Genomic DNA, 9,987 nt, shown 5'->3' on the forward strand with positions numbered 1-9,987 from the left:
AGGGGTGATGCAGCAGCTGTACTCAGTTTCCCAGCAGCCCCCACAGCAGCAGTTCACTCTGCCTGGCTGCTGCTGTCAGTGTCTGCTCCCACCACTGGACCTGGATCTACTACCCAACCCATCCGTCCCGCACCCACCACCGGGGGTGTGTCGCAGGGCACTTAAGGGCCCTGCACCTGAAATGGAAGCAACCTGTGAGAGACTAGTGGTGAGAAGGGGGAGGCTCAGCTGCCAGTCACCAAAGCAGCACAGGTGTGGGTTGCTGAGACAACCAGTTTGGTCAGCTGACTGGAAGGGGGCAGGGCCTGGCCTATATAAACAAGCCAGGCTGAGCCAGAGGTCAGTTCCCCTCTGGCAGTTGAGGAAGGTAGAGCTCTGTTGGAGCAAGCAGAGCAGGGAAGCCTGATGGTCTGTGTGGCTTCTGCATGAGGATACTGGGTGGAGGAAACCCTAGTAGGGATGTGAATGAAAGTTAGCCAGTTTGGCTTGGAATTTATGTTGTAACACAGGAGTGTGTTTTCTGTTTTGTTGTTGTATAAGACTGGAGGACCGGGTGAGGCTGTAGGGGTTGGAGGAGGCCTCATAGGAGCTCCCCAGTAGTGTGGGGGTTCCTGGTGCCGGAGAGGGCGCTATGTTTTGGGGTGTATCGACCCCGGTCCCAGTGTGGGCAGTATCGGGAGGGTAAAGCCCCAGTGTGGGTGCAGGTGAGAAGCCCCAGTGGGGTGCAAGACCCAGAAAGGGGGTCTGGAGGCCAGGCACAGCTATGGCCACCTGAGCCTCGATTGTAGGAGGCCCCAGTGCAGGCGAAAGCACGGGAGGCGAGGCCCCAGTGCGGGCGCCGGCAGTTAGGGAGACAAGCCGGAGAGTGTCCATGAGGGCACGGGTAACTGTAAGGCCCACGCGTAGCCCCAGAGGTTAGAGTGCACCATGTCACCGAAGGCAGGGCACAGACTGGGACATCTCAAGGCACCGTGTCAAAGAGGGTAAAAAGGCAGTCTCCCTTTTACTATTAACATCAAAGACATGACGGGCAAGATAAAGAGGGTGCATGGAAACCGATTTGGCACGGTAGGTAGGGGGTGCTAGGGGAGTTCATGACACCCCTAGGCCTCGTCCTGCCACAGGGTGCCAAACAAAACTTGTAGGTGGGCAGGTGGGGTCCCTATGGAGACCAGGCCAGGACCCAATGGGCGATGTGCACTCAATCAGGCAAATGGAATTGGACTGTGGGGGGTCGGGAGTGGTGTCCAGGACTGGGATTGGTAACAGCATGGGGCTGGGGCCCAGGGCAGAGCTCCAATCCACTCCCCACATGTCCCTGAAAACCTTCCCCATGTGGCATGTTATTGTCCTTGCTGCATGGCAGAAGCCTCCTAGGCCACCCAACATGTCCTGCTGGAACCCATGCACATCGGGCAGCCCAGGGGCTTGGGCCAGGTGGAAGAGATGGGAGCACCCCAGAGAAGGTGCTCTACACTGTGCAACCCCCGATATGTGTGGTAGGGGAGCTCCTTTCCCCCCATCTCCCTTGCAGGTCAGATGCAGAAACCTGCAGGGGGCAGGTCTGTCCACATGATCTGGCCTGAGGGAGGAGGAGCCAGTTGGAGGGGTGGGGAACCCAGGCTGGGCAGGGGGCTTCTTTTCTCTGCTTTGCCTCCCCCTGCCCTGCTTTGCAACAGCACAGGGTGGGGCCAGCCCAGCTGGCCGGAGCAAAGGAGCAGTGGCAGAGGCTAGCCTGCTCACCTGCCTACCCACAAACACTCCTGGAATGAAATACGGGGGGACTATGGCCAAACTCGAGTTGGGAGGGGATCTGGGACAGAAGTTCCATAAACCAGTTTAACCTAACTCAGTTAAATCTGATACTGCAGGTATCCAGGTTTCTCTCAAGCTGGGTTTATGTGAGCTGAACTTCTGTTCTGTTACAGGTTTAAACCAGTTTCCAATCACTTAAACTGGTTTATATGTAACTTCTGTCTCTAGCCTTGGAGTTCAAACAAGGCTGTTTAACTTTGTCATCCCCAACAGACTCTGCTCCTAAATCAAGTTTAAATTGAAGAATTGTGTTGAATATTGTAAGATGAGCAGTCCACCCTAATTCCTAAATGTCACTGATTGATCCTAGGAAACAGGTGTTATTCATCCTGCCATAGGCTCTCTACTTGCTTCTTCTGTTTCATCACATAATCCCAATGACTTTCTTACATCTCTGACCACGGACTCATGTGAATACTAGACATCAGTCTTACTCTTTAATACAAGAGAATCTGCACTTAGCTGGAAATATGTCTGCAAACACAGAACAAAAACACCCTTCCCCCCACACCCAAAATAACAGTAACAAGTGTTACTGGCATCACTTCCGTGACAAAGTAGTATGGTATTAATATTTACAAAGATTCCTATAGTCAAATACTCAAATATTTCTAGAAATAAAACTGCTGCCCCTCCACAAAAGATATTGCTACTTCTCCAAGCCAATTTATATTTTACTAGAATTTCTGGTCTATATTAGAAGCAAAGCAGAATACAGATCCTTTGCAGGGTTCCATTCTTTACCCCTCACCCCTCAAAAATGAGGGTTCAAAAGCTAGCCAGTATAGACATGTGTAACAAACCACTGGGCATGGTTAACAACATATGCCAGCTCTTTGCTATGGCTTTTATTTCCAAGACACCACCTCTCAGTCAGTTGTATGGGACTGGTGTTGAGCTCCCACTGACATGTTCCTTTGAAATAAAGCTGCAGCAAACAGCTGAGCAGCTCATATTTAATTTGGCAACCTCCTGTGAACTATATGGGTAGCAAACCACTCCGACACACAATGACCAGGGCTTTACTGTAGCGGTTTTCCAGCTGAAAAATACTGCATATTCTGTGCTAACAAATTAAGAAGAGCACAGAATAAAGCCTGGCTGCTTTCCTGTAATCTGACAAAAGCAGGGTGTTTTTGCTGATATCTTTTATTGGACCACCATAATAACTTGTACAGTTGTCAGGCTAGCTCTTAGCTCCAGGGTTTTCTATCCCACTTTCTCCTTTCAACACTTTTGATCACTGAATTAATTAAAAGACTTTTTTCCCCTGTTGCTTCTCTTTCCTATGCAAGAATAGTACTTTCTGTGCCAGCTTTACACTATCATAGAATCATAGAAGTAGGGTCAGAAGGGACCTTGTAGATCTTCAAGTCCGATCCTCCGCCTGGGCGGGAGAAAAGAAAAACTATTTTCTTACTTGATTCCTTTCATCTTCACTGTGCTGTCATTTGGAGAATTAGCCATTCATTACAATTTTCTTAAATATCTTTGATTTAAATCTCAGGTGTTCAACAAATTTTCTGCATTCTCTACAGCTGGTAAAAGTCACAATGTTCTCATTCATCATTTAGTGCCCTTACAAAAGCTTCCAAGCTTCCTCTGTACATCTGCACCCTCTCCGATAAAAACATGGCCACACGTCCCTCTCAAGAAAGATAAGCTTGCAAAGCTTTTCAAGAATGATGTCATAGTTGTTCTTATTGCCTTCCTCAGCAAAGGAAAGTGATTCATAAATAATTTGTGGCTCTCTCTGCATTACATTAATCAACATGCTAACCAATGCTTCACTACCCTCTTTGTTAAGCATTCTTGCAGTATGGAACATAGCTAAACACTCCCGTCACTAGGGCTATTCAGCGTACTACAGGTTTCCCTTGATTTATGCAGGTTCTGTATATGCAAATTCACTCTTATGCAATGACTTTTTTTATACCCCAAATTTATTATATGCAAGGTTTATTCACTCTTATGCAATTGGCATAGGTGCCCCCCCAAGCAGGTAAGTCTGTGGGGAGAGGGGAAAGGGCACTCACCACAGTCCCTGCTGCAGCAGCCCCAGGAGCAGCTGCTGGGCTGCACCATGCCCTGAACCCCACTCACTCCAGCCCCTGCCTCAGGAGTGGCCAATGCCGGCTGCCTGCAGTCACTGGGCTGCACTGTGCCCCGAACCCTCCGGGGCTCCAGTTGTCCCCAACCCCTCAACTGTGCCGTGCCGTGGTGCAGGCAGGCGGTGTCAGCTGCTCCTGAGGCCACTGCACTACGGGCTGGGGTGAGTAGGAACAAGCAAAGCCCCTGCCACTTCCGGGGCAGCTGCAGCAGAGGAAGGGGTGGGGTGAGTGCGGACAAGCTGTGCCATGCCCCATGCCCCCCAGGGCTCCCACTCACCCCAGCCCCTAGTGCAGCAGCCCTAGGAGCAGCTGACACGACCTGCCTGCACTCAGCATGGAACAGCCCAGGGGCTGGGGTGAATGGGGACAACTGGAGCCCCAGAGGGTTCAGGGCATGGTGCATCCCAGCGGCTGCAGGCAGCTGGTGTCGGCCGCTCCTGGGGCAGCTACAGCAGGGGATGGGGTGAGTGTGTACAAGCTGCACTGTATCCCGTGCCCCCCAGGGCTCTGCTTGTTCCCATTCACCCCAGCCCCTGCTGCAGCAAGAGCCGTGCCCCCTGCCCTGTGCCCACTGGCAGTTCCCTCCACTTTGCTCCCTGCTGCAGCCCCGGGAAGGGCACCCCCCCACCCCTTCCTTAGTCCCAGCCTTACTCCCTCCCTCACCACCATGGGAACATATCCCTATTGGTTACACTGTAAACTGGGTTCCCTTTATGTGAATTCAATTTATGCTCAGTTTTCCAGGAATACATGTACTGCATAAATCGAGAGAAACCTGTAGTGAAACCGGGAGTACTGGTGGCTAATCTTTGGCATTTTCTTGTGCTTTTTATGCTGGTGCACTTTTGATACCGCATTTGTGGGACAACACTAAAAGGAAGCACTTCAGAACACTGACCAAGGAGCTTCGCAGAGCACGCAAAACAAGACCAAGTCTAAATCTCTGTCAGTCTCTGTGGCCTTACTGCAAAGCTTCCACCTCCGACATCCTCCAGCCTGGCCTAACAGTCATACATGATATGGGCACAGTAGCTAATGAACTTTGCATTCTTAGAACTAGTAGAAGGTACTAGTTAACGTCTGGACCAGGTTTGTCCCCAGCATTTCCTATTGGCTGTTTCTAGGTAGCTCCCACTCAGTGAGCAGGGCTTTTCACCTCAGGTACACACATCTCCTGTACACTGTATAAGACATGTTGGTGCCTGACAAAGGATTCTGGATTTTATTCTGGGGACAGGGCACCCATACAAATTAATACGACACCAAAAGAAAGCCTTTTGAGGAAATGCCCATGCATGCTTTAAGCACCTCATGGGATTTTCTAGGTCTAGCTACCTTCAAAATTCTTCTTAATTTCCTTCAAATTGCAGTTCCCAATCTGTAAAATGGGGATAGGGTAATTATTGTGTCACAGGGGGTGTCACAAGGAAAAATACTTTAGACGCTGTGAGGCACTTGGGCACTGTGGAGAAGGACCTTAGACAGGTGTGAATCCATGATAACGGCTCAGGTGAGATACTGCCTGTGTGTTAACATGGATTACCAAACAAGCATGAAGCTGGCTCCTCCCCAGCGACATGACAATGAGGATTTGCTTGACTTTCTGAGCTATTTTGGAGCAACGGGGCTATGCCTTGCCCGGCATTTGTTTCTTGTGGCCTTTCTCTGTGGATCAGCTGAACTACATAATGTATCATGGTTTTCTCTGTTAGTCAGGAGAAGCAATACAACATGGAGCTCTTGACCGTGGGGCTTTATGGGAGATGTAGTTCATCTGTAGGTTCTGGCCCAGAGTCAAAGGAACAAACTTTAATTCCCATAAGGCACTAGAAGTCACATTCTTGGCTAAAAAAAAAAAAAAATTTGGATTTAAGCCAGAAAGAACTGACAAAAATAAAGTTTCCCTTAGAAAGTGGACACTTTTCATGAGGATCTGCTGTGTTGAAAACTCAATCTTCTGCTACAGTTTCTGTTAAAGGTTTGACTATATATTTGGTTGATAATGAATGTATTAAGAATACAAAATATAGTATTGTTTAGGTGATCTTGTGTAGCCACATGTTCACTTCTAAAGTATAGTATTTAAAGAATCAAAAGCATTTGAAAAAAAATGCTTCTCTTCTGAAGGATTGTTATTATTTGCATTATAGCAGTGGCCAAAGGCCCTAACCAATATCAGGATCACATTATGCCAGGCACTTCCTGGCAGAGAGGAGTCAATCTCTTCCACAGAAGCTCACAAGTGCCTCAGGCTGATCCATGAATCAGTTTCAAGATTGAGATCAGTTGTCATTTTTTCCCTCATTCTAATCAAAATCAACCAGACTTCAAAGCAATGACATGTGATATCTTATTTTTAAAAATATAGTTCATGTATTCTGATCAAAGTGTTACCAGCATTGCAAGAAGGGATGTAATAGACTGAAAGATTGATGTCATTATTCTGAATTAGCAATCATTTCTAGAAATCAATGGTTGTTTCACAACCTTCTGTCTCTAATTGTTTAATGACTGTGATTTTAAATTGGAAATGTCCAAAATCCAAATGCTCAAAAAGCAGCTGCTGAGAATGAACATTACCACCATTTTTTCCAGTTACATTTTCAGAGCCTTTCAGCAACTTAGCAGCAATTTGTAATCTTTTCATCTCAGAGATTTCTTTAATTTCTTTGTATGACAAGTGAAAAATAAAACTGTATTTCACCACTATGCAGACAAACAATTTTGCAATAAAAAGCTATTTTCTCCCCTCTCAAACCTTGCAGGTAATATCATCCACCAGTTGTATATGAAATCCTTTATTGAATATACCACTAGATACAGTCTTTATTATCCGTGATTCAGTCTTCACTAACGGTGCCCCTTTACTAGCCACTGACATATCCTTGTCATTATAAGATCCTCCATCATCTACTTCAGTATGTCACATACAACATGACTTCTCTCCTTCGCATTAGGGTTACGTTATAAACTCATCTTTCATACACAACAACCTGGTACTGCAGAAGAAATTTAGAGATGGAGGGAGGAAAAGAAAGAGGAAGAGGGAGAAAGTGTTGGAGAAATGTTTATCATTTTCAATGTTAAATGGAGATTTTATCTATTATGAAGAAGAACAAGCAATCCTCTCTCACTTTTGGCAATTAAACCATGAATGTTCTAGCCAGACACACACACACACACACACACACACACACACACACACACACAAAGCTGAAATTACAAAAACTCATTAATGGGTGTGGAGATGAAAAGTGACTACTCTAAAACCAACTGAACTTGATTACAGAATTTGAAAACTCAAAATAAAACCAACACCCCATTCTTACAATTCACTCTTTCTTGCTTCACATTTTAAATTACAAAATCTAGAATAAAAAGGAGTTATGTGAAGTAAATCACACAGGCTCCTGTAAGCAGTAAGTTCCACATTACCTCCTAAACAGCAGTACATCAAACCTGTTATTTACTTCTCTTTCCCCTAACACACACCAGTTGTCAGTCATACTTTGCCACTTACATAATTGGTTCCTACCATCCATCCAGATGTTCTCTTTATACCCTTTGAAACAGTAAAACTGCAAAAGTCTCTCCTACCTCACGATTGTTGAGAAAATGGGAACCGTGGAACGCTCTGTGACTGCAGGGACACTGCACAAATGAACCTCATTGCTGCTGTTTACAGAAGTCTGACAGTTTTTAATTTGAAAAGATGTTGCTTTTGCTTTTCGACAGTTCAACAAATCAGACAAAACAGTTGCAAGTGTTATCTGTAAACAGCTTCCTGCTTGAAAAAGATCAGCTGTCCTGCAGGACAATAATTAGGAGGGAAGTGTGGGAAAGCTGAAAAGGTCCATGATGTAAGCTCTTTATTTTGGGAATGTACTTTTTTGGGAATGCACTCACTTTCCCCTCCCCTTTTCTAGCATGGAACCCCTTTTTAACTGTTTAGATCTGGGCAACCACAGCTGCATGCACTGTATTCAATCAAAGTACGATTTTTCTTGCACACTTTAATTTCAGCAGATGATATATAGATTGTGTCAAGATCAGCAACCTTGACAAATTTTAATATGTGAAATTAACACTTTGTTTGCCTACACAAGATCCCTCTGCCCCTATTTTGCAATTAACCCAAATATTTTTCACTGCTGGAGGAAAACATGCGTCTGTTTTAGAGCTAACTCTCATTGCTTCATGACAATCTAAGTACTAAATTCTACACATGGCTGAGATCTTCAAGGCTGTTCTGTTCTCCTTACCCACAGGAAGTTGCCCTTTGACATCAAAGGGAGGTTTCCTGCCTGTAGGAAGAGCAGAAAAGGAATTCAGATGTCCTGCAATATAGCCTCTAAATTATTGTACCATACTGCTGTTCACTCTTCAACAGTGGTCATGGTTTGACTCTTTGGTAAATCACAGCACTTCAGTGCTAGGGAAATGTTAGTGCAGTAAGTATACATCTTAAACAACAGATCTTTTCTGAGATCTTGGCACAGTTCAGGATTGAGCTGTGCAGTGATGTATGCACAGTGAGAAAGTGCTTACAGGGGGTAAAGATGGGTTTATGAAGAACACCTCTATCTTTGTTACCCTTCTCTTTTTGCTATGACAGACAACTTGTTTCTGCTTTTCCCAGAAAATATATATTATGCAGTATATTACATTACATAATAAAACACTGTGCAGACCAAGTCTATACTGATAATTAATTAGTCTCTGAAGACTAAGAGCATACCTAAGATAAAGGGCCTAAGCTGCTTTTTCCAGTATAAATGTAGATCCTCAAAGCTTGATATCTAGACTATTGCCTTTCCATGGCAGACTGAACTTAACAGACTACCCTGCCCTTCCCCACCCCACTCCCTTTTTTTTTTGTAATAGACATAATATGTCAAAACTTGACTAGATAATTATATTGAAATTTTATCAGCACAAAAGATGAAAGCAGTCGTAGATAATGCAAATATATAAAGACCACATAAATTAAAATTCCAATACTCTTTTAACTTTATACATATAATAGGTCCCATGGGTTCAGTGAGAGAAGAACAATCAACACTTCACAGGACTGGATCCTTGGAGCGATGCTGCCAAAGGAATGCTAAAGAAACTGTTTGATGTAAAGAATGTAGCAAAATGACTTTTATCCTAGCCTTTGAAGATCATGTTACAATGGCAATGGGACATATATTTACATATGTTTCTAAATCTCTCTAGTTAAACACATAAATAACTTTGAGGGACAGAAGGGGAATTAGAAAAGGACAACATTTTCCTTGATGAAAGCTGGAAGCAAAGGAAGAATTCACATTCATGAAAATAGAATTGAATAAGAAAAAAGAAACCAAGACAGAATAAACTGTCCAAGGGAAACTAACATTGGTTTGAGGGCGTAGGGAAGACCAGGCACTGTAATGAGAAGGCATTCCTGAGTGCAAATGTTTTCCCAAGAAAAAGGAAAAAGAATGTATGGGCTTGGTTCATTCAAGGGGAAGGGGAAAAAAAGTGTTTATGAAAAAAGCCAGGGCAGTTTTCTTGTTGGTTGGGAAAAAAACTAATGGAATATAATTCTCTGAAAGTTTGAAGATAATTTTTTTGAAGTTTCTTGAGATTCAATTTAGTGTCCCATCTACAGTCTTTGGAGTTCACCCAGCCGGGGAGTGGAGCAAGAGGAGGAGGATGAAAGGAAGATGAGCACCCAGTCCTGTTTACAAGCTGAAGACATGGAGTCCTAGTTCCGCCCTCTCTGCTTAGGTGCGTCTATCTCTGCTACTTACACAACACCAGAGCAGTCTCAATGGAGTAAAAGGAATGAAGAGAGAAAAATCACTCTATTTGAATCACCAGGGCCTGGACTGCCCAGAGAGCATGTTGCAACTATTAGGAACAGCCAGCACTCCAAAAGGGGCAGGGAGCAAAGTCAGTAGACTTTTCTGACCAAAGCCCATTGGAGCAGAGAGAGAAAGTATGTTTACTCCCTTCCTGAGCAACTCCTTCCTTGTGTGGTAGTGGGAATGTGTCATCCTTCACTTGGTCCAGCACAGTCAATGCTCCTTCA

General features: G+C 44.8%; 1 protein-coding gene across 4 annotated transcripts in view; it reads right to left on the reverse strand.

The window, feature by feature from the left end:
* Window positions 1–7,785, reverse strand: part of COLEC11 (collectin subfamily member 11) — a 65,243-nt gene extending 57,458 nt beyond the window's left edge. For all 4 annotated transcript variants that reach the window (XM_090032619.1, XM_090032608.1, XM_090032626.1 and 1 more), the window contains exon 1: window positions 7,524–7,785. The gene's annotated coding sequence lies outside the window, so the exon portion shown is untranslated. The remainder of the gene's footprint in view (window positions 1–7,523) is intronic.
* Between the last annotated feature and the right edge of the window lie 2,202 nt (window positions 7,786–9,987).

Source organism: Crocodylus siamensis, chromosome 1, assembly GCF_052110815.1.
Source record: "Crocodylus siamensis isolate JL-2025a chromosome 1, ASM5211081v1, whole genome shotgun sequence".
Taxonomy (NCBI): domain Eukaryota; kingdom Metazoa; phylum Chordata; order Crocodylia; family Crocodylidae; genus Crocodylus; species Crocodylus siamensis.